This window comes from Marmota flaviventris, chromosome 15, assembly GCF_047511675.1.
Source record: "Marmota flaviventris isolate mMarFla1 chromosome 15, mMarFla1.hap1, whole genome shotgun sequence".
Classification (NCBI taxonomy): domain Eukaryota; kingdom Metazoa; phylum Chordata; class Mammalia; order Rodentia; family Sciuridae; genus Marmota; species Marmota flaviventris.
The window spans coordinates 29,096,114-29,119,560 of record NC_092512.1 but is presented as its reverse complement, the minus strand read 5'-3'; the positions used below and the strand labels follow the sequence as shown (position 1 = coordinate 29,119,560).

Genomic DNA, 23,447 nt, shown 5'->3' with positions numbered 1-23,447 from the left:
ACGCACAGATCCCTTATATAAAATAGTACAGTGTTTACATATAACCCATGCGTATTCTTCCCTTTACTTTAGATCATCTCTAGATTCTTTGTCAAATACAATGTAAATCATTATACTATATAATGTTTAAGGAATAAAGACAAGAAAAAAAGCCTGTACATGTTCAGTACAGATGTTTTATGGTTTGGATACAAGGTGTCCCTCAGAACTTCCCATGTTAATGCAGAAATGTTTAGAGGTGAAATGATTGGATTATGAGAGCCAGGACCTATCAGTGCATCCTAGTTTGAATGGATAGGCTGGGTGGTAACTGTGTGCAGGAGGGGTGTAGATGGAGGAGGAGGGTCACTGGAGAAGTGCCGTGGAAGGGTTCATATTCCCTGCAGCCCCCTCTCTATAATAGATATTTTTTATAAGACAATATAAGAATAGAATGTTTTTACATTATCCACACATTCATATATATTTACACAATGGTTCTAAGCTACTTACAATCTTAGCTTTTAGATCCTTTCCTTCTTTGATTGAAGATAATAAACAGATGATAAATATGTACTGTCATTACTGTCATAGCTAAAAGAGAAAACATGATAAAGATGTATTGTCATAGCTAAAAGAGAAAAATAAAATAAAATAAAAAATACTAGTTATTTCAAGTGGCTTTAATTCTTCATCCCCCCCCCCCACCCCCATCCTGGCAGCCATGAGATGAGTAGCTTCCCTCCACACTTCCTTCTACCATGATGTTCTGCCTCACCTTGGGCTAGGAGAAATGCAATCCGCCAAACATAAACTAAACCTCTGAAACCAGGAGCTCAAAATAAACTTTTCCTTCTTTAAGTCGTTCTTATTTTGGTCACAGTGACAAAAAGCTAACTAACAAAAGATGCAATAGTTTTTCAGAAACTTTTTCATCTGCAGTTGGTTGAATCCACAATTGTGGGGCCTGTGGTTAGGGAGGGCTTACCGTACTTCAATACTATTTCTTAGACCAAAATCTGAAACATGTGTCATAGCATGAACATGGTGTCTGATATGGTAGCAGAAAATATAAGAATGTCAACCATTTTGGAAAATACAGGACAGCTAACTATGATCTGTATATATGTAATTTGAGAGTTTTACTCATACGTGGTAGCATATATAACCTCCATAATTTTTAAGATAAGTTGATACTACAAAGTAGACCATTATTTTTCACATGCATCTGAAATATACATGCAGTATATTCTTTAGCTTAATTGTTTAGGTGTATGCTTTTATGATATAACTGTTCTTCAGTGTATACATTTAGGATATCAGCAGCAGCATAAAGAAGCTCAAATGCCATGATTTATTCTTCCTAACCTCATTAAATTAGTCTTTCAGGTGATATTTACATGACTAAGAATTTTCTAACCAAATACAAATAAAGTTTCAGAAGCCTTGAGACCAATAAGCCAAGTAAATTATTCTATTCAGAAATTCCCAACAATAAAGGCAAGAAAAAAATTCTTTTAAATATAATTTCATAGAATTTTCATATCAGTTTCCTTAATTATTTGCCACCCCACAAAAAGGGTTGTTAGTTTCTAAAGCACTTGGCACAGAACCAAAGCATATGTATCCATGGAAATCCATTTTCACTGAAACCATTTTATTTCACTTCATTGCAATTATTTTGTGCATATGTTGACCTTTAATTATTTTCCTTACTGTAATTGTCTCCATCTTTCTAGAAATCTAAGTTTAGCGTATTTCTAACTGTTCACTGGTATGTCATAAATAAATCCTAAAGGTGCTACTTCAATATCTAGGGAATGTTTCCAAACAGAAGAAAATTAGATAAAATCTGCTTCTACAGAAGAAAGGGAGGTAGAGAGTTGCCAGTTAACTTATTGGATATCACTTTTTCGCTTGAAGGGTATGTATCTTAAATTAGAAGGGCTTTGGCCCAGGGACCTGGCCAGATACGCCTCAAATACAAAGAGGACATGGAGGAATTGATCAATGTGCCACAGTTGTTCAGAAATGCATACCACTATTTTGCAGTCTGAAGGTTGCATGACCAGAGCAACAGGAACACTAGGCAGGAAGCCACGGTCGTCTTGACATCACCTTGGTTGCTACCTTCCCAAGTATCCCCACTTGCAGTTCCTTCCCTTTTTCCAGGTATTCTGAGAGACCTCCAACTTGGACACCTATCTAGGATAGCTCACAAGTTTTACCCTTGTTCTTCCCTCTGGATAATAAAAAAGTGCATTTCAACTGGACTATAAGCTCCAAGAAGGTAAGAATCCAGTCTACTACTATTCAATTTTCAGTACTTTCTACATAGCAGGAGCAAAAAAATAATGTCCTAGATTCCATCTGCTTTCAAATGGGTCTAGTGGGGTTATGCCCAGTACCGAAAACTCCAACACATCTTCCAAAAGTATTCCAGATACAGCAGCACTTTAATACAGTGGGGTAAAACTCTAATGTGGGCATTTGGAATGTGAACACAGTAAAAGAGTCTCTCCAATGTCCTATGTATAACAGAATCACCTATTTTTCCTTCCAATAAACCAAACCCTGAACTCCACCCTTTATCTTTCATTCATTCTGTACAAACTTTCCATTGTTTAGAAAGTGCCTTTCCCTGATATGGTGTACTTTAACACTGTAAGCACATGTATCTGGAGTTCTTTACCACATTTCTGTGCATACATCTTTGTACACACATATATAATATTTAATGGACTGAAATGACCAAAGGGAGGAGAAGAAAAAGGAAGGAGAGAGACAGGAAAGAAGGGAATAAGAAGAAAGGAAGAAAAGAGAGGAATCGATTCTTAAAATATGGGTTTGGATTACTTAGACATCAAGTTATAATCAAATTTTTTAAAATTTATGCATTTATTTGATTTTTAAGCCTTCTTTGAGGTGTGATTGACAAACAAAAAACTATAGCTATGTAATGTATTTTGTAAGTAATAAAAGACAATACAAGGGTCTTAAGAAGGATCAAATCCTTAAAATTGTAATAGGACCATACTGATTAGAAAGTGCTAAATAATGCTAACACATGTAAAGAAAGGCATGATTTAGGGAACCAGAGTGAAGGATAAAGTGCCCAATTTTAGAAGGCAGGCCAGATTTAAACCCTGACTCTGCCACTTTTTTTCAGTGCATCCAACTCTGCAACTCAAGACTTCCATCTACATATCAAAAGTGATAAAAATGCCGTTAAGTCCAGTTGTACTGAATTTAAATAAAATATTATCTGAAAAGTGCCTGGTTCATAGATGTCAGTCAACAAATAACTAATATTCATGCTTAAATATTTTAGCTGTTTATTAAGAATAATCCAACGCCCATAAAAGGTAAGTTAGGGTTTTTTTTTTACACTGATCATCGAGTATACTAGATCCCTTCTGAAATCTCACTCATTAGCAGACTTTGATGCTGGTCACCCACAGGATGAAAGATCCACTACAAAATGCATTTCTACCAATAACACTCTCTGTCCTGCCTTCCAGGGCATTTACCTAGAGATTTCATTAGTGTTGGCAAGTTGTTTGGTGAAGATAGAAGGGAAAGCATTTAGAATACTCTGTAATGAGCCTATCATTTATTCTTTACAATTATACATGGTACATATAGTTCCCAAGTGACATATGAGGCAAATCCATTCCACTGAGTGAAATAATTCATTGAAATTATCTAAACGTCCACAGCTTATCAGTGGCAAAGCCAGGATTCAAATCAGTCCTGACTGCAAGTGTGCTACTTTCTGTCACATAATAATACCACTGAGAGTCACTCTCAGAGGTCTTCTAGTTTTCAGTGTAACTACAGTTCAGAACAAGAAATACATGTGCATGCTGAGCTTAGAGAACAGAGTTTTGTGAATCATGTAATCAAATGAGAATAACATTTGAAATTCCATTCTGATTGATTCTCTCAAGAGAACTTTAAAGATCAGAGCTTATTATAGAACAAAAACAATAAGGTTGGCATGATGCCACAGAACATTGGTTTGGTAGCCATAAGAACAGAATCCAATTCTCTCTCTTTCTCTCTCTCTCTCTCTCTCTCTCTCTCTTTTTTCCTTTATTCTTGGAAACTATTTGTGAAACTATCTGTGACATAGGTTTAGCTTCTCTATTTTCCAAAAAATGGTTTTGGTCCCAACAGCTCATTCCTAGATGCAACAGATGTTCCTTCTATATGACTCGTTACTTGAAACTTTGCTTTCTCCTGCTGAGCTTCAGAAAATCCAGCATATTTTTTAATTCAGTAAGAATTCTGTTTTATAACATCTCTATTGAGGTAAAATTGATATAAAAAATTGCACATAGTTGATGTATACAAGTTAATGTGTTTGGACATATGCCTATGTCAGAATGGTCATCAACCATGCACAATATATCCACTTGACATTTGTTAACATTCGTCTTATGAGGTAGTGTTCATAAAATTGCTCTCTGATCATCACTCCACCCCAAGACAATTCTTGATCTGTGACTTCAATTGAAACAGGGAAAACCACACCATAAACTTCCCAATATTGAAACATTAAAGGCTATTTCCATTGTAGACATCTCCACATAGTTTCCCTGGAATGCATAATCCTTGTTATTTTTTGCAACAGGAGTTCCCTTGGTTATAAATATTATAGTCTAGTTTATATTTGCTTTCTTAAAATCTGAGACATGCTGCATGGTGGTGGTACTAAGGCAGCGTCAGTGAATGGATCACCAGGTAGCTTCAGTGAGGCATCAAAACAAAGGTTGAACTGTTGTTCAACAGAAATAGTTATAGGAAGGGGGACTGGACAACCTTTAAATAATAATGAAAATAGTATCAGGCACTATTTCCAAAATACCATGTGTTGGGTATATTGTTATGCTCGAATTCGGGACCCCCAAAAGACCACCAGAGACCAAGATCGATGTAAACAGCAAAGAGGTGTTTATTGCGAGCTAGCTCGGTCCTCCACACGCACACACAGCAAATGGTGACACTGAGAGGCCCCGAGCCCAGGGTTTGCAGCAGTTTTATACATTCTTTGGAGAAGGCAGGGACTTCACATACATCATAGCATCTCTTAGCAAATCATCACACACCGCGGGAAAATCAAATAACAACTCTAAAACATGGTTAGCACATTCACTGGCGGGAACAAGTTGGGTAGGGGTGATTGGTTACTACAAGAGGGGGATTCATTTGAACTGATTGGTTTAAGCCAAGAGGGGTGTACATGCTGAACTACATGGTTTCCCAACACGTTATCAACCACCATAAACTACTGTGAGGGTCATCTGGCATCCCAGGTAATTTCCCTGTCTCATGCTGATTGGTGGCTGCTAGGGGGTTGCTATGGATCCCCACCTAGCCTGACTGAGTCAGGGACACCTGGAGCAGCAGATCTCTCCTGTTATTTGTACATAAACAACTTAGCAGGGTGGGAATGTGCCTAGGAGTGCTCTGTGGGTCTTTCCAAGGACAAAGGTGATGTCCCATCCTTGGACAGGCTTTGCTCTGAGGTAGAGGCTGGTTTTTCAATACCAAGAGCTATATGTAGCATTTAGCTCATTTAATACATCCTTTAAAATTTAGGTGGTAATATTCTTATATTACAATTTTATAAATGAAGACTTCCAGGAATACAATTTGACTGGTTTGAACATCTAGTGAGTGACCAAACCAATGTGGAATTCCAAGTCTGCCCTAGCCTCTATACCATATTGCCTTCCTAAGATTCTACAAGTAAGTGTTGTGAGGGTGTCACCTTGTTCGTATCTAATTCAAATTCATATTATGTGTCCCTTAAAAATAACTAAAATATCTTAGAAAATTTTGTAAAACAGAAAATTTTTTGGTTATTTCTACTATAATCAGAAGGTGTCTACATTACTACAAATATAATGATTTAAATTTTTTCTCCTTTGCCTAAGTTTTCATTCTTGTCATTATCTTGACTTTGTACCAGAACTGAGCAAGAATATTTTTAAAAAGATTGCAGTGATAATATATGCAACATGCATTTCACATTTTCTAAGTATTTGCAACATGCTAAGCATACACTCGGGCCCTAGGAATACATTTCTATGTTAAAAAAAAACAAACAACTAATACTTGTGTGAAATTTTAGGATATATTCTAAATACAGATTTGAACTTAAACAACACAGCATACTCTCCTTGGCACTATGCTCTCTATGCATTATACCTGAAGAGTCGATAAAGAGACATTTGCTAAATCCCTCCTATGTACCAGGGGTTGTGTTCCATGCTAGTGATACAGTGCTGAACAAGTCAGGTGCGGCCTTGACTATTGCAGAGATACAGGGTGTGTTTGGGGAAGGTGCTTCCACAAGGCACATAGCCCAATACTGAAGGGGGATGAGGGAAAGTGTTAGAGTAGCTGCATGGGTGGGGAGAAGGAAAAAGCTTCCTCTGGCAGCAGCAAAACCTCCTGTCAAATGTGTGCAAAGTTCCAGAACTAAGACAAGTTCCCACGCCAGTATGACTGGATTTGAGATTGAAAGGAGAGACTGAAGCAGGATCCAAGCATTCAAAGCATATCAATCATATTAAGAAGTTTGAACTTTACCCTGAGCACAATAGAAAGTGTTTAACAAGTTAAAAAAAAAGACACCATTAAATCTGGTTAGAAGAAAAGTCTATACTCTAGCTAAAGACTAAAAGAATAAATTAGAAGGAAGCTAAACCCAGGGAGATCAGGTTTGTAATAACAATCAAGTGGGAGATATTCAAAGTCTAAAATGTGGCCATAAGACTAGGCAAATTGCACAGATATAAATACAGTACAATCCATAAAAACTGATATGTAATTTGATGTAAAGCATAAAGAAAAGAGAGAATTTAATGTTGTCTTCCAGGTTTATGTTTGAATTGAAGGATGGGAAGGGTTCAATTCTACATATTCATTGAACAAACACATATTGAGCACAGGTGATAACTCTGTGCTGCTTCAGGTGCTGGGGAGAAATTCATGGGGAAAACAAAGAGTCCCTGCCCTGCTGTGGCTTATCTGGTAACATACTGAGACATTCAAGTGGAAATGCTAGACATCTGCTCTCAGTGCTCTGCAGGAAGACCTCTGCCAAGGGATGTCTTTTCAATGAACTTCCAACATATGGCCTAGAACTTTACTTGGAACCAATTTAGATTTAATAATCCCCAATCTAGGCACTGAAAACACAGCCATGGACCAAATAAAGTCTCACGTTAATGGAATTTTCATTCTAGTTGGAGAAATGAGACAATAAACCAAGAACTATAGGATATGACAGATGGATGTGAATACCATGAAGAAGTACAAAGCAGGGTAAACGAAGAGAGAGTGGGAGAGGTGGGTACTGGGAGTGTTTTAAATAAGGAGTGTCAATTGGGAGAAAGTGGATGAAGGTTAAACAGGACCTCATTGCACCACCATGACAATTTCTTGGGAACCTATCATTTCTTCAAAACAAAAAGGAAAAATAATAAATAAGGGAGGCTCACCTTGTCTCTCTCTTAAGGAAGGGAGAAAAGTCATGCTGGGTTCTAGGGGATTCCTTTGCAGAGCTGAGGAAAGGCAAGTACAAAGACCCTGGGGTGCCTAGTATGTCCCAGGAATAGCCAAAAGGTTGATGCAGTTGAAGCTCATGAGTGGCAGAAACTGAAAGTGAGGAGATGAGATAAGCAGGCATGCAGACCCCACTGAGTCTTCTGGGCCATGGTGAGGACTGTGGAGTGAGTCCACTGGAAACTTCTAAGAGGGGGAGTGACTTGATCTGACTTACTTAAAGAAAGATCACTAGCTTCTGGGTGGAGAAGTGGTCCAGAGTTCATCCAGGTGTTTACAATGGGCAGCCCCCTCTCGCTGGTTATTAGATGATTAAATTATGTTTTACCTCTGTCCTTTTCTCACTTCTCTTATAGGGTCACTCCCTATATAGAGTCGTCCTAAAAGAGCTGCCTTTGTAATAGGAGACTCTTTGTTTCAGAGTCACACAGAGGCCAGGATGGGTCCCCAGAGGAAATAAGCAGGTTGAAGACTCAGGTAGGCCCTCAGGTATTAGGGTTAAGGTGTCCTTTGCAATCCCCTCCACATACTGCAGGAAGCACTTTGCAGGCAGGGATTCAGGGCAGAAGTCTTAGAAATAGATGCCAGACACATGTCTGGGGGAGGGCTAGCATCCCTCAGTAACCTGGTGGTATCAAGGAGCAGAGGTACAGGTGGGCTGTGTTGCTGTGACAACAATTCCCCAACGCTTTGCAGGGGAATTGATACCGCCTTGCTTCCCGGATGCTGAAGTACACCAGAGAAGCACACAGAGGCAAGTGTAGAGTGGAAAGTGAAAGGACAGCAGCAAAGAATTCCCCCAGGAAGAAGGGGACCAGAAAGGCAGAATCCATGGGATGGGGAGGTCTTATCCCTTTCATAGCTAAGGTCTTCCTTTGTTCTCCTACATTCCTGTCCTTCATCTTGCTTATCTCCCTCTATCTTGCAAGTGAAGGGGATGCAGGTGGGAAGGCCAAAAGGTAGAAGACAGGTGAGCCAAGGGGCGGGAAGGAAGGTCCTGGGGTGATTTGATTAGCACCTCCCTATTTGCTGAGAGCTGCTTTATTAACAGTTCTTTAGAAAGGGCCCTGGTGCCTTGGGGACATTAACATTTCAATCTCCCAAGTGTAGTTCTGATTTCTCGGTTCATTTTCTTTATGAACTCCATTTTCCTTTTTAGACTCCATATCAGACCCGATTCACCTAGCTGTACTAATTACCTACCTTTAAATCTGGTTTCAGAATAAAGGGAGCTCAAGGGAGCTCAGGTGTAGCTGAGGTGCGAAGGGGACTCCAAACAGCTGAGATAAAAAGAAAGCTTAAAAGTCAGGGTCAGCTGCAGAAAAGCCCTACCCAAGACTTGGATTTTGCTCTGCAGCCAGGATACCCACAGGGCCAGCGCTTGGATCCTTGCAGTTGTTCAACCAAAAAAGGATTTACTCAAGGCAAGGAGGTTGGAATTACGTTTTGTTATAGCTTTTTTAAAAAACTGAATATAACCATTGTTGTTTGTTTGGAGACACAGTTCATCCAGAATGTCAAGTAGACTGTCTTTGTATCGCGTTTATTTATTTGGTTGTCATCGGTTTTGTTTGGCTTGGAGTTAGTTTTGGAGCTTTTGTCTTTGAGGGTTCCACAAGGGCTCTTCTCATTTCTATCTTTCCTATCTTGCTACATATTAGAATCAACAGTGTGGGGGAATATTTTTCCACTATTGATGTCCCAGAACTCATCTTCAAAAATTGAAATAATTGGTTATGGGTAGGTCTAGATCCCCGGTATGAATTTATGTAAGTTTGCCAAGTTGTCCCAAAGTGCTGTCAGACAGAACCACCATGCCAGGTAAACACGTCAAACAGGTGTCAAGAAGATAATTTCTGGCTTTGGACTTTCTTGATGAATTCCAATTAAATTAGTGTTTACACAGTTCTTTGTAATTCTCCACTAAAAGTTATAACTTTTTTTCTCCCTGTAATAGTAGCAAAATGCCACTGTTTTCTCAAATAGAGGAAATAGGGAATTAAAATTTCAGACTGCAAATTAAGGCTGAGGGTTTATGGCTTATTTATGCCTAAAGACAACATCTATTTTTTCTTCATCCTAGCTTGGCAGGGAAAGTGAACTATTTACAACTTGGTCTTGTGCTGTGGTGAGGGAGGCTTCTACCCACTCTTCCTCTTCCTCCTCTAAGTGCCTTCTTTATACTCTGCACTCTGAAAAATAGTTAAATATGTCCTTTGGAAAAAATACCCTGATGTTCCTTGTGATGAGGGATGTTTATGTCATCGAGGGATCCCCATCAAATCAAAAACAACTTGCAGCAATCAGATGATTCATAATAGTTCTCATTTATTGAACACTTACTATCTGTCAGGCTTTTGTAACACACTTGATATGTATCACCTCATTTAGTTCTCACAACAAATAGAGGATGTTGAGTGTTATTTTCAGTCCTGTTTTACAGATTCAGAAGAGTTCTGTCCTAAGATCTGATTCTAGGGCCCAACATCATGTAGTCATGTGGGCATTTCAGTATGCAGTCTAATGCTAGACATGTTTCAAAGCTGGAGTATATACGTTAATGCCCTTGTATTTAAATTCTCATACCAAGAAAACCAAAACCATGTCCCCCATCAAGCTTATATAACCCACTGAAGGGAGGAAAAAAAGAAAAGTCCATTGGACTACTGTCAGATCGACCAGAAAACCAAGGCACTGATTCTCAACTCTGCTATGTAGATTTAACTTATTATGAAGCTTTCAAAAGTAAGAATACTCTGGTTCTAGCCTTGAGGGTTCTAATTTAATTGATATGGGATAAGACTCAGACTTGGGGTTTTTATTGTTCCCTACCCAGGACCAGCTATAAAATTTGCAAGGTTCACTGCAAAATAAAGATACAGAACTCTTGTTTAAAACTGATTAAGAAATTATTAATGTTAAGATGGCATCAGCCCACCATTAAACCAAGTGCGAAGTTCCCCTTTCAGCAAGCCTCAGCTGTGTGAGTCACACATCCATGAAGCCAGCTCTGCCCCATGTGAAACCAAGAGCCTAAAAACTTAGAAAACCATTGAACCAAAGGGTCCTGGTGACCAGGCCCCACTCTTAAAGCCTGGGTGGCTCTTCATTATCATCACATGTATTAAACTATTTGCGCGCATCGTGTAATCTTCACAATAACATGATTAAGGTAAAAATGCAACTACATCCCCATTTTTCAGATGAGAAATCTAAGGCTTTACTAAGTTCATTGCTGTGCCCGGCGTCCTTGAGGAATCTGTGGTGCTGCCTGGATTGAGCTACACAGATTCTGGATTCTACACTTAAAGTCACTGCCCTACAGTGTAGCATCTTGAGTACGCAGTCATTTCTTTCTAATTATTTGCATGATCCCCAGTTCCAAATGAAAAGGAGGACACTGAATTGAAACAGATTCATGTCCATGCTTATCATTTTTTCTTGTCCCTTGATATACCTAATGCCCCAATGTTTGTTGCTTTCTGTTTTCTAATATTATTTATCTTGTTGTTATATTGCATTCACACTGGCTATAATAGACATAGACATGGATATAGGTAGCCAGGAATATAGCTTGTGTGAAATTTCACTTGTAAAGCTCACAGAGTGATTCATAAGCCTCCAAACCTAAACCTTTCTCCAGTTTCCCCAACTTCAAAATCTTCCCTGGGGTGGATGACTCAGATAGTGTGTAGAAGGATCCCCCCTTGGAATCTTCAAGTCTGGCCCACTGTCTTCATGCACCCCACTCTAAATGTGAAAGGAAGATCCTGAGAATAAGCAAATGCTCATTCCAGGGATGAGAACATTTTGTTCGGTTCTCAAGGAGACATTTTTGCGTGGCTCTATTTCAGCATTTTATAGTACACACTCGAGTATATTTGCTGAGAGAAAGTTCAGTTCTTAAAGCTCTCCTTCAAAAACAAAAATCCTCTCCTCTCACTCTCCACCGCAGGCTGTATGGCAGAGTGGTGTGGCCATAAGTCTTGTTATAACTTCTATTTCACTGTTCCACAGTCTTTTATTACATGAAGGCCTCACAGACCATGGGCTCCAAAAGCACAAGGACTGAGTCTTATTTTGTATTTCTAGCTTTTGACATGGTATATGGCACATACTTAATTTTCAGTGTTTATTTAAGTGAACAAATGGAAGCACAAAAGAATGAATATCTTTCAGAGTTAATTATGAAACTCATGCATTCAACTGAATTATGAAAATGCTGCAAAGACTTTATTCTTCCCTCTGGTGATGGCTAGCTTCCACATCTCCTTTCTGTACAACTTTTTCACCTATGTTCCTTTGCGAGTCTTAAATAACTCCTTATTTTTGCAATCACCATTCGTTTTGTGTTGAAATTTTTCATAGGGTTTGCTTGTACAGCTTCAGAATGTTCCTTTGCGAATTACTAACTAGCCTTGCTTTTTGGAGGGATTTTGATTTCTAGCAAAATCTCGTGCCATCAGAACGTGTAAATTCATTATGACCCATGTTTTTGACTGTGACTGGAAACTAGAATTATTAGGTTAGCTTTTTCTCACCTTGACAGTTTCCATAGTCTTCTAGTTATTCTCTCTCATATTTTCTACTTCTTCTACTTGCCATTATAATTCCAAAGTCACCAACCACTGCATAGGACAGAAGTTCTAATAAACCCTTGAAATCAAACACCTGGTGCTGTATTTTAGATCTAAGACATCCCTCAGTAGTCCACATGTTAAAGGCTTGGTCCCAGCCAATGGCACTACTGGGAGGTGGTGGAACCTTCAAGAGCTGAGGCCTATAGGTAAATAGTTAGGTCACTTGGGGTGTACCCCTGAAGTGGGTTTTGGGACCCTGGCCCCTTTCTCTTCCTGTTTGCTCCCTAGATGCCATGAGGTCAGTAGGACTCCCCTACGATGGCCTCCCTACCATGATGTTCTGTACTATCTGTCACTGGCCCAAAGCAAACATAGATTGATACTGAGCCAAAATAACCTTTTCTTCTTCTAAGTCATTTATCCAAGGTATTCTGTCATAACAATGGAAAGCTGACTAACACTCATGGCATCTTCGTTTTAGGCTATTTGCCAACCACTAAGCCGGCTCTACTCTTTTTATGAAGAGATTTGTATATAATCTCTAGTATTAGTTTTCTGCTTTTCTTAGTATTTTTCAGTCTGTGGGTATTGTTCAGCACAGAGTCAAACACTCAGTCTTTCTCCCCAGTGGTCACTGACACAAAAAATCCTGAGTTACAAATGAAACTTGTCATCCACTTGGCAATGCCAGCCTCTGTGTCTGTGTTCATCCACTTCTGTGATTGCCACATTCTCTTTTTATTTTCTGACCCTTCAAGATTTTCCATATTTTTGTGTGAACTTCACACATCATCCTGAAAATATTTTGCTGAAAATATTTTGTTAACAGTACCTTAGTCTACAATGTTGCTTAAAATAAAAATCCTCATTCTGTGGTTTTAGTAATTACCAGGATCCAATGTTTAAAACTTTTCTAACACTGCATGCTTTCCCTTTCTTCATTTTCACTCTTATTCATCCTTCAAAATCCAGCTTAAAAATTGTCTTATGTTGCTGTGTTCGGTGGCGCACTCCTGTAATTCCAGCAGCTTGGGAGGCTGTGAAGATCGTGAGTTCAAAGTCAGCCTTAGCAAAAAGTGAGGCACTAAGCAACTCAGTGAGACCCTGTCTCTAACTAAAATACAAAATAGGGCTGGGGATGTGGCTCAGTGGTTGAGTGCCCCTGAGTTCAATCCCTGATACCCCCCCCCAAAAAAAATTAAAAATTTGCCTTATACTGAAGTTTGCTTTCTTAGAGAATTAATAACTTATTCCTGCGTGCTGTTTCTGTAGTTATATAATATTCTCTTTTTGTACTTAGCACATCCTATTGTAATCTGTTTGTTCTCGGGTCTTTTTTCCTCGCTCCAGTATAAGTTTTCTGAGAGGAGAGGCCAAATCATAGTCACCTTTTGTTTTGTATTTTAAACTTCCACTGTTTATTTCCTTCCCTTTTAATTATATAGGGATTTTGTAGATGTCAAGGCCAGATGGGCCTTACACTTTTAAAACGTGTATCTTAGAAAAGTATGTAATTAGTTTGTACTCAGTGTTTCTCTCAATTACTTTTTCAGTTACCAAGCAAATGCTAAGGGTGCTTCAGGTTTTCTGTGTCATATTTGATCTGTTCTGACAGAAATCTTCATTTTCTTACAAGTATAAAACTGCTTCATGTTATTTTCCCCCTGACAGAGAAGGAAAATTATTTATTGATGAAGTAATACAATTTCTTTTTTTAAATTTTTAGTAGTTTTTTAAAAAGATTAGTATCTAGTGGATACAAGAGAGTGAGATTCACTGTGGCATATTCATATATGTACATAGGAAACTTAGATTCATTCCACTGTTCTTCCCTTATCCACTCCCTCCTCCTCCCCTTCCATCCCCTTCATCTAATTCACCAATCTTTCTTCTATTTTGATGGAATTCCCCCTTACTCTCAACGTTTTTCTTTGTCTCTCTTTTCCCCGTCCTCTGTATTTTGAACTAGCTTCTGCAAATGAGAGAAGAACATTCAACCTTTAAATTTTGGGGTATGGCTTATTTCATTTAGTATGATAATCTCTAGTTCCATGCATTTACCAGCAAATGCCATAATTTCATTCTTTTTGGCTGAGTAATAATACAGTGTGTATATACACCACATTTTCTTTATCTATTCATCTGTTGAAGGGTGTCTAGTTTGGTTCTGTAACTTGGCTCTTGTGAATTGTGCTTCTATAAACATTGATGTGTCTGTATCTCTGTAGTATGCTGATTTTAGATCTTTTGGGATATATATACCCAGGAGTGGGATAGTTAGATCATATGGTGACTCTAGGCCTAGTTTTTGAGGAGTCTCCACTGCTTTCCAGAGTGGTTGCACTAACTTGCAGTCCCATCCATAACGTATAAGTGTACTTTTCCCCTACATCCTCACCAGTACTTATTATTATTTGTATTCTTGATAATTGCCATTCTGACTGGAGTGAGATGAAATCTCAATGTAGTGTTAATTTGTATTTCTCTAATTGCTACAGATGTTGAACATTTTTTCATATATTTTTTGGCCATTTGTATTTTTTTCTTTTGAAAAATGTCTGTTTAGTTCCTTTTCCCATTTATTAATTGGAGTTTTTTGTTGTTGCTGTTGTTTGGTTGGTTGGGTTTTGTTGTTGTTGTTTATGTGTGTGTGTGTTTTGAGTTCTTTATACATTTTGGATATTAATGCCTTATCTTAAGAGCAGGTAGCAAAGATTTTCTCCCATTCTTTTGGCTCTCTCTTCATGCTTTTAACTGTTTCCTTGCTGTGCAGAAGCTTTATAATTTGATGCCATCCTACTCATTGATTTTTTGGGTTTATTTCTTGCACTTTAGGAGTCTTATTAAGGAAGTTGGTTCCTATGCCAACACATTGGAGTGTTGGACCTACATTTTCTTCCAGCAGTTGAAGTTTCTGGTCTTTGACCACCTTAAGTTGGCTCTTGTTCAGGATGAGAGATAGAGATCAAATTTCATTCTTCCACTTATGGATTGCCGCAGTCCGGCTGCAGCAAAATAACCGGGGGGTGAAGAGCAACTTGTGTAGATTGATACAGCAGGAGTGGGAGCTGTTTATTGTAGGACAGGAGGGGTATATATACATTCCACACAGCTTATCTTAATTAACATAAACTCGATTCAGCAGTCAACCAATAAGGAATCTCCACACTTAATGGCTCGCTGGCATTACTTCACAAACCACTCCCTCTGGCAAAATGCCAGGCGCCATCCAGACTTGTTTACAGACTCTAACAATGGATTTCCAGTTTTCCTAACACCATTTGTTAAAAAGGTTATATTCTCTCAAATGTATATTTTTGGCAACTTTGTATAGTATCAGATAACCATTCAGATAACCATATTTATATGGGTTTTTATCTGTGTCTTTTGTTGTATTCCATTAGTCTTCAAGCCTATTTTGGTACCAGTACCATGCTGGTTTTGTTACTATAGCTCTAAAGTATAATTGAGGTCCAGTATTCTGATGCCTCCAGCATCACTTTTTGTTCATGATTGCTTTGGCTATTTTGGGTCTCTAAATTTTCCAAATGAATTTTATAACTTTTTCTAGTTCTGTGAAGAATGTAATTGGTATTTTGATGGGGATTGCATTGGATCTGTGTAACACTTTTGGTAGTTTGGCCATTTTGATAATATTAATTCTTTCTATCCAAGAACATGGAAGGTCTTTCCACCACCAAAAGTCTTCTTCAATTTCTTTCTTCAGTGTTCTATAGTTTTCATTGTAGAGGTCCTTCACATCCTTTATTATATTGATTCCCAAGTGGCATATTTTTTTTAGATTACTATGAGTGAAATAGTTTTCTTAATTTCTTTTTAAGCAGACTCAATAATGGAGTATAAAATAACTGATTTATATATGTTGATCTTGTATCCTGCTACTTTACTAAATTTGCTTATCAGCTCTAACAGTCTTCTGCTGAAGTTTTTGTATCTTCTAAATATAGGAACATGTCATCAACAGAGATGATTTGAGCTCTTCTTTTCCTATTTGTATCCCTTTAATTTCCTTCTCTTGCCTTATTGCTCTGGCTAGAGTTTCAAGGACTATTTTGAAAAGGAATGGTGAGAGTGGGCATTCTTGTCTTGTTTCTGTCTGGGAAGGAGGGAATATAGGTCAGCTTTATTCCTATACTTATGTACATTCAATCACCTTGAGCCACATTAAAGGGTACTCAAAGTCTTGAACCAGCCCTCAGATCCTCTGACAGGTAAATAAGAGCTTCAGTGAGTCGGTGACTTGAACTCTCAAAATTTGCAAATTTCCAGAGCTTTGTATCTCTTAAGTAACTCAAAAGAAAGGTTAACAGTCAAACGTGGAACATTTTCAAGTGTTTTCCCTATGTGTGTACATGTACACATGCAAACAGTCACAGGCCAAAACTTCTAGAAACACATTTTTGTTTTGTGCATGTCTATCAATTTTGCCTTAAGAAATCCATTTGGCAAATTATTTCCTGAAGATTTTCTGTCTCAGGCAATGTGCTCATTGCTAAAGAAATAGCAGGAAATATGGCTAATGAGATGTGGTCATTATACAAAGAAGAACTAACACAGTAGGCTCGACATTATCCTTAGAAGAGTCTGCCTGCAAGGGTTAGCCTTACCTAGCATCTGGGAATATGGCACTCGGAGTACTCCCAGAAAACAGTTAACTGAAAAAGGGATAGACTGTGGTTAGACAGTGTAGGCTGTGTGCCTGCCTTCCTTTTGGGAATCTGGAATTTTGGAACATGTTATGCAGCGCTCTGTCTCTAATGAGCTTGCCTAGGCAGAAAAATCACAGGAAGTTTGCTGTGTTTTCGTTGCTGGGGAAGAGTATGTTATTTTTGTCCCTTTGTAGGATGGAATAAACGTAAGAAAGACTGCACATGGATTCTTCCAGAATCTGCTTGTGTGTTTTTCCCTTATGATTTGGCTGTGTAACTTTATTACACAGTTGTAATAGATTTTATCCTTAAGTACATCCATATGAAGTTCTTCATGGCCTTTCTAGGGAATCCCCAAAGACGGTGGAGTTGTAGGGATGCCTGACACACTCTGCCATGAAGTTTATAACATACTGGGAAAGACAGAAGCAAGACCCTTACATTACAGTAGGAAAGTCCTATGATGGGAGAATTTCAGAACACTGTGAAGCACATAGGAAAAATCCCTTATAGGAGAATTCCCTTGGAGAAGTGAAGTGCACACTGACTCCTGAATGATTAGGTGCCAGCCGGATGGACATAGACCATGTTCAGATTCTGATACATTCTCAAGTATAATTTAATATAATAATCCTTACACATCTTTCTAAACCATACTTGTCAGGGCACTGAAGTTTTAATAGTAATAGCAGTATGCCATCTCACAATAACAGGTCTTATCTAGTCCAAATGATTCTCCATGGCAACAGAAAGTTAGCAAATTATTGTCTCCAACTAGTTCAGAACTTAGGTTTGGTTTGTTGGTGAACACTGGTTATTAACTCCTAATACTCAGATTTCACATCATTTCTCTCAGACACACTTTTTACACTCTCTGACCCTACTCTCTACTGGCTCAATTTGACCATCATAGGTAACTTTTAGGGTCCAGCCCATGATGTCCCCACCTTCCAGTCTTAGAATAGCCCTATTTTAATCTTACTATTGCCTTCTTGATGCTTTAAAGCGTGGTTTATAAGAACGTTGCCCTTTTATTTGATTGAGATAGAAGATTTAATGATTTATGCTACATAGTGATTTATGCTACCAAGTTACATGCCTATCCTAGAAATCCTAGAATATATACAATTATATTGCTTTAAAATCCTCTCCTATTCAAGGCAAATAGCATTTACTCATAATCTATAACAGCAGTTCTCATGCTGTACTGTGCCTGAGAATCAACTGGAAAGCTAGAACACAGATTGCAAAGCCCACATTAAAAGTCAGTAGGTTCAGGTTAGGGCCAAAGAGTTGCTTTTCTAACCACTTCTCAGGTGACGATGTAGATGCTATTGGTCAGAGATCAAAGTTTGAGACTCACTGATCTAAGAATTGAAGGGGGAGAGGCAGTGCTGCTATTTCTCAGATGAGTTCTCTGTCACCCTCTGGGAATGCAAAAATAAGTCTCAAGGACCTGAGGATTCTCTATAACAGTTTAAACTTATATTTATCTATTTGGATAATTATATAAAAAATAATATGAACTTATTTTAAAACATTGAGATAGATCATCTTATTGCTGGCTACTTCCACATAATTCTAGTGCCTGTATTTGCACATATAATTAAAATTAGACTGACACCAAGTTGTTAATAAGACTAGATAATGGGATAAGAATAGAGGTGAACTAATTACATAAATGATGTATTCACACTCAGTGAAGCCAATGATATTATAAATGCTATCTGAAAAGAGATTTAGCAGCAATTAGAACAGAGAAGCAAGTTAGAGGAAAAAAAGATTGACACAATTGAACCAGTTTATGGAATATGAAGACATGGGCATATCTGATTCAAAAGACTCCATGTGGAGGCAGTTAGTATCAGATTCTATTTGCAAACCTGATAATGCCTTAGTTTCAGAAAAATGTCAGCTGTCAAATGAACTCAACATTAATATTATGAATTGTATTAAAGTGAGGTATTGTTTGAGCCCAGATCAGCAAGGGGGAATATATCACTTTTCACTGAGATGTTGTGGCATAATTTTGAAATTGCAAGAGCTTATAATCTTATCAGTGCTATCATTTTACCATGATCTTATCAGTCAACTTCCTGGATAAAATGGAGATCAGCTTTGTGAGCAAAGCTTCCTCTAAACCACTAATTATTTATGGTAACAAGAAGTATTTATTTCAGTCTCAAAATCAAACACAAGAGAAATCTAAGTTTTTAAATTCTCGGAGGTGACAAAAATTGGGGAAAGAGAACAGATTTTAAAGAAAAACAAAGAAAATATAAATTACAAACAGATGCAGATAGACAATTCGACAGAAAAGGAGAAGACTGAATAAATGACAGAAAAAGAGAAGGATAATGAAACACAAAGTCAGTCAGCAGAAATGAGCCTGGAAATAAATAAAACATCTCTGGAAAGGTCAAAGACATATATTATGCTTCATATTCGATCAGAATATAAAATCTAATTATTATGACAAGGTTTGTACAAGAAACCCATGAATCTTTTTCTTCCTGCCATGCTAAAATCATCCATCAAAGTTAACTATGTATAAACTTTATTCAACAAGCTCTAAAGGCAACATGTCAGCTTATATACCAACTAAACAAATGACTTCAGTGTAAAGGAGCAGACATATTTAGACAATTCCACGATTTGGAAATATCATTGAGTCCTTATTATTATGGTTCAGGTTCAATATCAAGCATCAGGCACACCACAGTAATTAAAATACACATAATAAACATCTTAATGGAATTCACAATGTGGAGGGGCTAAGGGAATTGGAAACCAAGAAGTTATAATACATCAGAAACCACTTCGGTGGGAAAAAAACAAGAAATCAGGGCAATACTGGTAGGGATACCTATCCAAATGAAGAAGGCAGAATTGCTTACTCCAGGAAGTTGGGAAGGAAAGCAGGGCTACAATCTACCTCTGTGGGAAGGAAGAAATTGTGAAGAATCAGTCTCTAGAAAGAGATGCCATACTCTGTCCCTTTGAAACACACTAATGAAAATCTTATGGTTTTGTTGTTGTTTTGTTTTGTTTTGTTAATGGAGAGATTCCCTTCTCTGATATAGTCTAACTCTGATCCATTGAGGTTGCTTGTTGTAAGTAAAGCACTAGCTTGTGAATTTATAGGACACAGCTCACTGGAAAATGCAAGCTATCTAATTAATGGGGCATATAAAGGAGAAGATGTTCCATAACTGAAATGCCTCCCTTTGTGCAAATGATACCACTAAGCATCACTTAGACCCTCACAGATTCTAAAACACATCCTCATTTGGGAAGAATTGGCCTAAAAGTCACTTCATCAACATGCTCAGACTTTTTCAGGTTTCACTCCAACGTGGCAATCTCCTGAGTTTGACAATTCGACTTTCTATGTTATCTCACAAATGACAAACTGTGACCTCAGTAAGTAGGAGTTATCCAGATAAAACTAAGGTGAGGAATGGAGATGGAAATAGGAAAGAAATGATAGGAAATAGGGTTTACAGTAGAGGAAACAATTTGTGAAAGAAACATGTAGGAAAGGTGAACAAAGTTTTGATAAGAAAAGAGTGAAAGAGGAAGCAAGCAGATGTCAAAGTTTAGAAAGCCCTGTTAGCCATGGAAGGAGCTTGCAATTAATTCCCAGAGCAATGGGATATTAATTAAAATGGCTTAAAAGTATAAATGACAGAATTAGATCTAATTTTTAGAAAGAATATTCCATCAATAATATAGATAAAGCATTAGAGAAAGTCAAGCTAGCAAACTATTAAAATAATAACAATGCATCTAGACTAAGCACTTCAATTTAAAAATGAAGATTTCATTCCAAAGATTTCCCATGGAAATGTATACAATGGCTTTCCAGCCTCAGCCTTGGACCCTGAAGCCTCTGCAATGTTAATGCCCAAGAAAATTAGGATTGCCATTTATGAACTCCATTTTCAGGAGGGAATAATGGTAGCCAAGAAGGATGTCCACGTGCTCAAGCACGCAGAGCTGGCAAATAGGAATGTGCCCAACCTTCACATCATGAAGGCCATGCAGTCTCTCAACTCTCAAAGCTTTGGGAAGGAACAGTTTTCCTGGAAACACTTCTACTGGTACCTTAACAAGGAGGGCATCTCCGCAATTATCTCCACCTGCTGCGTGAGATTGTGCCTGCCACTCTGTGCTGTAGCCGACCAGAAACTGACCAGAAACCGGCAAGCCTCGGCCCAAAGCTTTGGAGGGTTAGCAGTCTGCAAGTCTCAGGAGAGAAAGCTGACAGATACACCTATAGACAGAGTGCTGTGCCTCCTGGGGCTGACAAGAAAGCCAAGGCTGGGACTGGGTCAGCAATGGAATTCCAGTTTAGAGGTGGATCAGTTTAAAGGTGGATTTGGTCATGGACATGATCAGCCACCTCAGTGAGGTTGGAGGGGATTATTTTGTTTTGAATAAACTTATAGCAAGAAAAAAAGAAAAAAAAAAGAAAGACATGTATACAATATACAATGTGTGCCAACTAAAATTTAAGGGCATAATTTTAGAAGTATTGTTTACAATAGCCCAAAACTGGAAACACCCTGAATGTCCATCAACATCAAAATGGATAAATACACAGCAGGTGGAATATTCATACAATGATAATGGAAATGACAGACTGCTATGCACAACAGCAGGAATGGCTCTCAGAGATGTAATATTGAGCTAAACATGCCAGACAGAATTAATACATCCTCCATGCTTCATTCAAAACAGATGAAGTTATTCTATAGTATTAGAAGTTGGACCATTGTTTCCTTTGAAGATGGGGTGGAATCTGGGAAGGAAGAGGTCTGAGAGGTTCCTAAGATAGCAGTAATGTTCTATTTATATGAATAATGGGATCACTGGTGTTCACTTTATAGTAAGACAATAAACTGTATACTCATTATTTTTTTGTACTCTATATAAAGTTCGAATATCAAAGTTATTGTTTGAAGATAAAAAATGTAGACCAGAAAGCTGAGATTTATTACCTAGAAAAAAGGATATAAAGCAATCCAATAATAAAACAGCATTACATTTTGAGATTTTTGTTCAAAATTAGCTTTAAAAGGCTTGGCTTTCCATTTCAAAGGTTAGGTATTTGAAAAAGATTATAGTTTATATGTGGCTTAGTTTTTCTCGGGGAATTTTCTAGTGTACTTGAGAAAGTTCTAAAAGCTTAGACTCACTGATTAACAGCGAAACTTAGAAAACTCAAAACATAGAGCAGAGAAAAATGTGGGTTGGTACAGAATAGCTTTCTTTCTCAACCACCAGAAAGTTGTTCGAAACTTTCTATGGGCTATAAGAAAAGAGGGAATCTGGCAGGAATTCAAAAATTAAGCAAAACAATTAAAGAATATGGAGTATCCAAGCTTTTGCCACATTCCCCCACTCAAATTATAATTTCACGTTGCAGGTCAATGTAGAGACTGTAGGACACAGGAGGTATAGCCTGCTTTCTCTAGGATTACTGAAAACCCTTGAGAAGAGTCCCTACACATCTACAGAACACTAGAAAGTAGAGAAGCAATGGGGAGGGAGAGAAGTGGGCCTGGGCCTGGTACATTCCCCTCCAGTCTCCTCCAGATCCAGAGCCACATGGCAAAGCTTCTGACAGTAATCAGGTCTCCAAGAAAAGTATAGAAATTCACAGCAGACAAAAACAAAGCTTATAGTTGAGGTGAGTCTGAAACAAACCATGGTATCTACATAACTGAAAGCCATGATAGGACACAAGGCCATCAGCCCACGCAGCAGCCTGTGTTGCTAATACCCAGACCTGACAGGACAAGGCATCCTTGAGGACACACAAGCAAAGTCAGAAGACAACCACAGACTCCCCTCATCAGCCCACCTCATGATGTCACATAGACCAGAATTCCCCCTAGTCTCAGCTGCAGAGTCTGAGCCATAAACTGGCAATAACTAAGTTTCTTAGCTTGGCAAAATAACGTTTTCACCATCAAGCAGAACTGAGAAATAGTTTTTATTTTTGCACCCCTTAGTCCATGACAATAAACAGTTTAACTGCTATACATAGAAAGATTTATAAGCTGTTTTGAGGGCCCAGTTATTATTCCCTTCGCATCCAGAAAGATGCTCTAAGGTACGGAGAAAGAGGGGAAGGAAGAGAAATGTTTGATATCTAAAAAGCACGCACAATGATCCAGGTTCACATGGTTATGGTAACTAAGTAAGAATCAGCAGATAATAATCTTGTCTCTAAAAGAATGAAAAGGTTAAAAGAGACCTCCAGGAGTTTTCTGATCCAATCACCTGCCTTTATGAAGGAAAATTCAAATACTTAAGGCAAATGATTGTCTGACCTAGTTTTATGGATTTCAGTCCTGAAAATTCTACAATTCATGCTACGATCTATCACAGAGTCGGTAGCATTTTCCAACCCCTCCCTAGCAATTTAAGTCTTTTTTCTCATTAGAACCCCTGTGAAAACAGAATAATTGAGTGCACACTGCTCTGTAACTTTTTACTAAAAACAGTCATCAAATCATCACTTAATTTTCCTTTCCTCAACTCATTTAACCTTTCCTCATTGTCCTGTTTTAAGACTTCACCATTTTTGATTCTCAGTACTAAGATCTTTTAAAATGTGAAGATCAAAGCA

At 38.1% G+C, this 23,447-nt stretch overlaps 1 pseudogene; it reads left to right on the top strand.

The window, feature by feature from the left end:
- The first annotated feature begins 20,704 nt into the window (after positions 1 to 20,704).
- Positions 20,705 to 21,220, top strand: LOC114102655 (small ribosomal subunit protein eS10 pseudogene; annotated as a pseudogene).
- Positions 21,221 to 23,447: the final 2,227 nt, after the last annotated feature.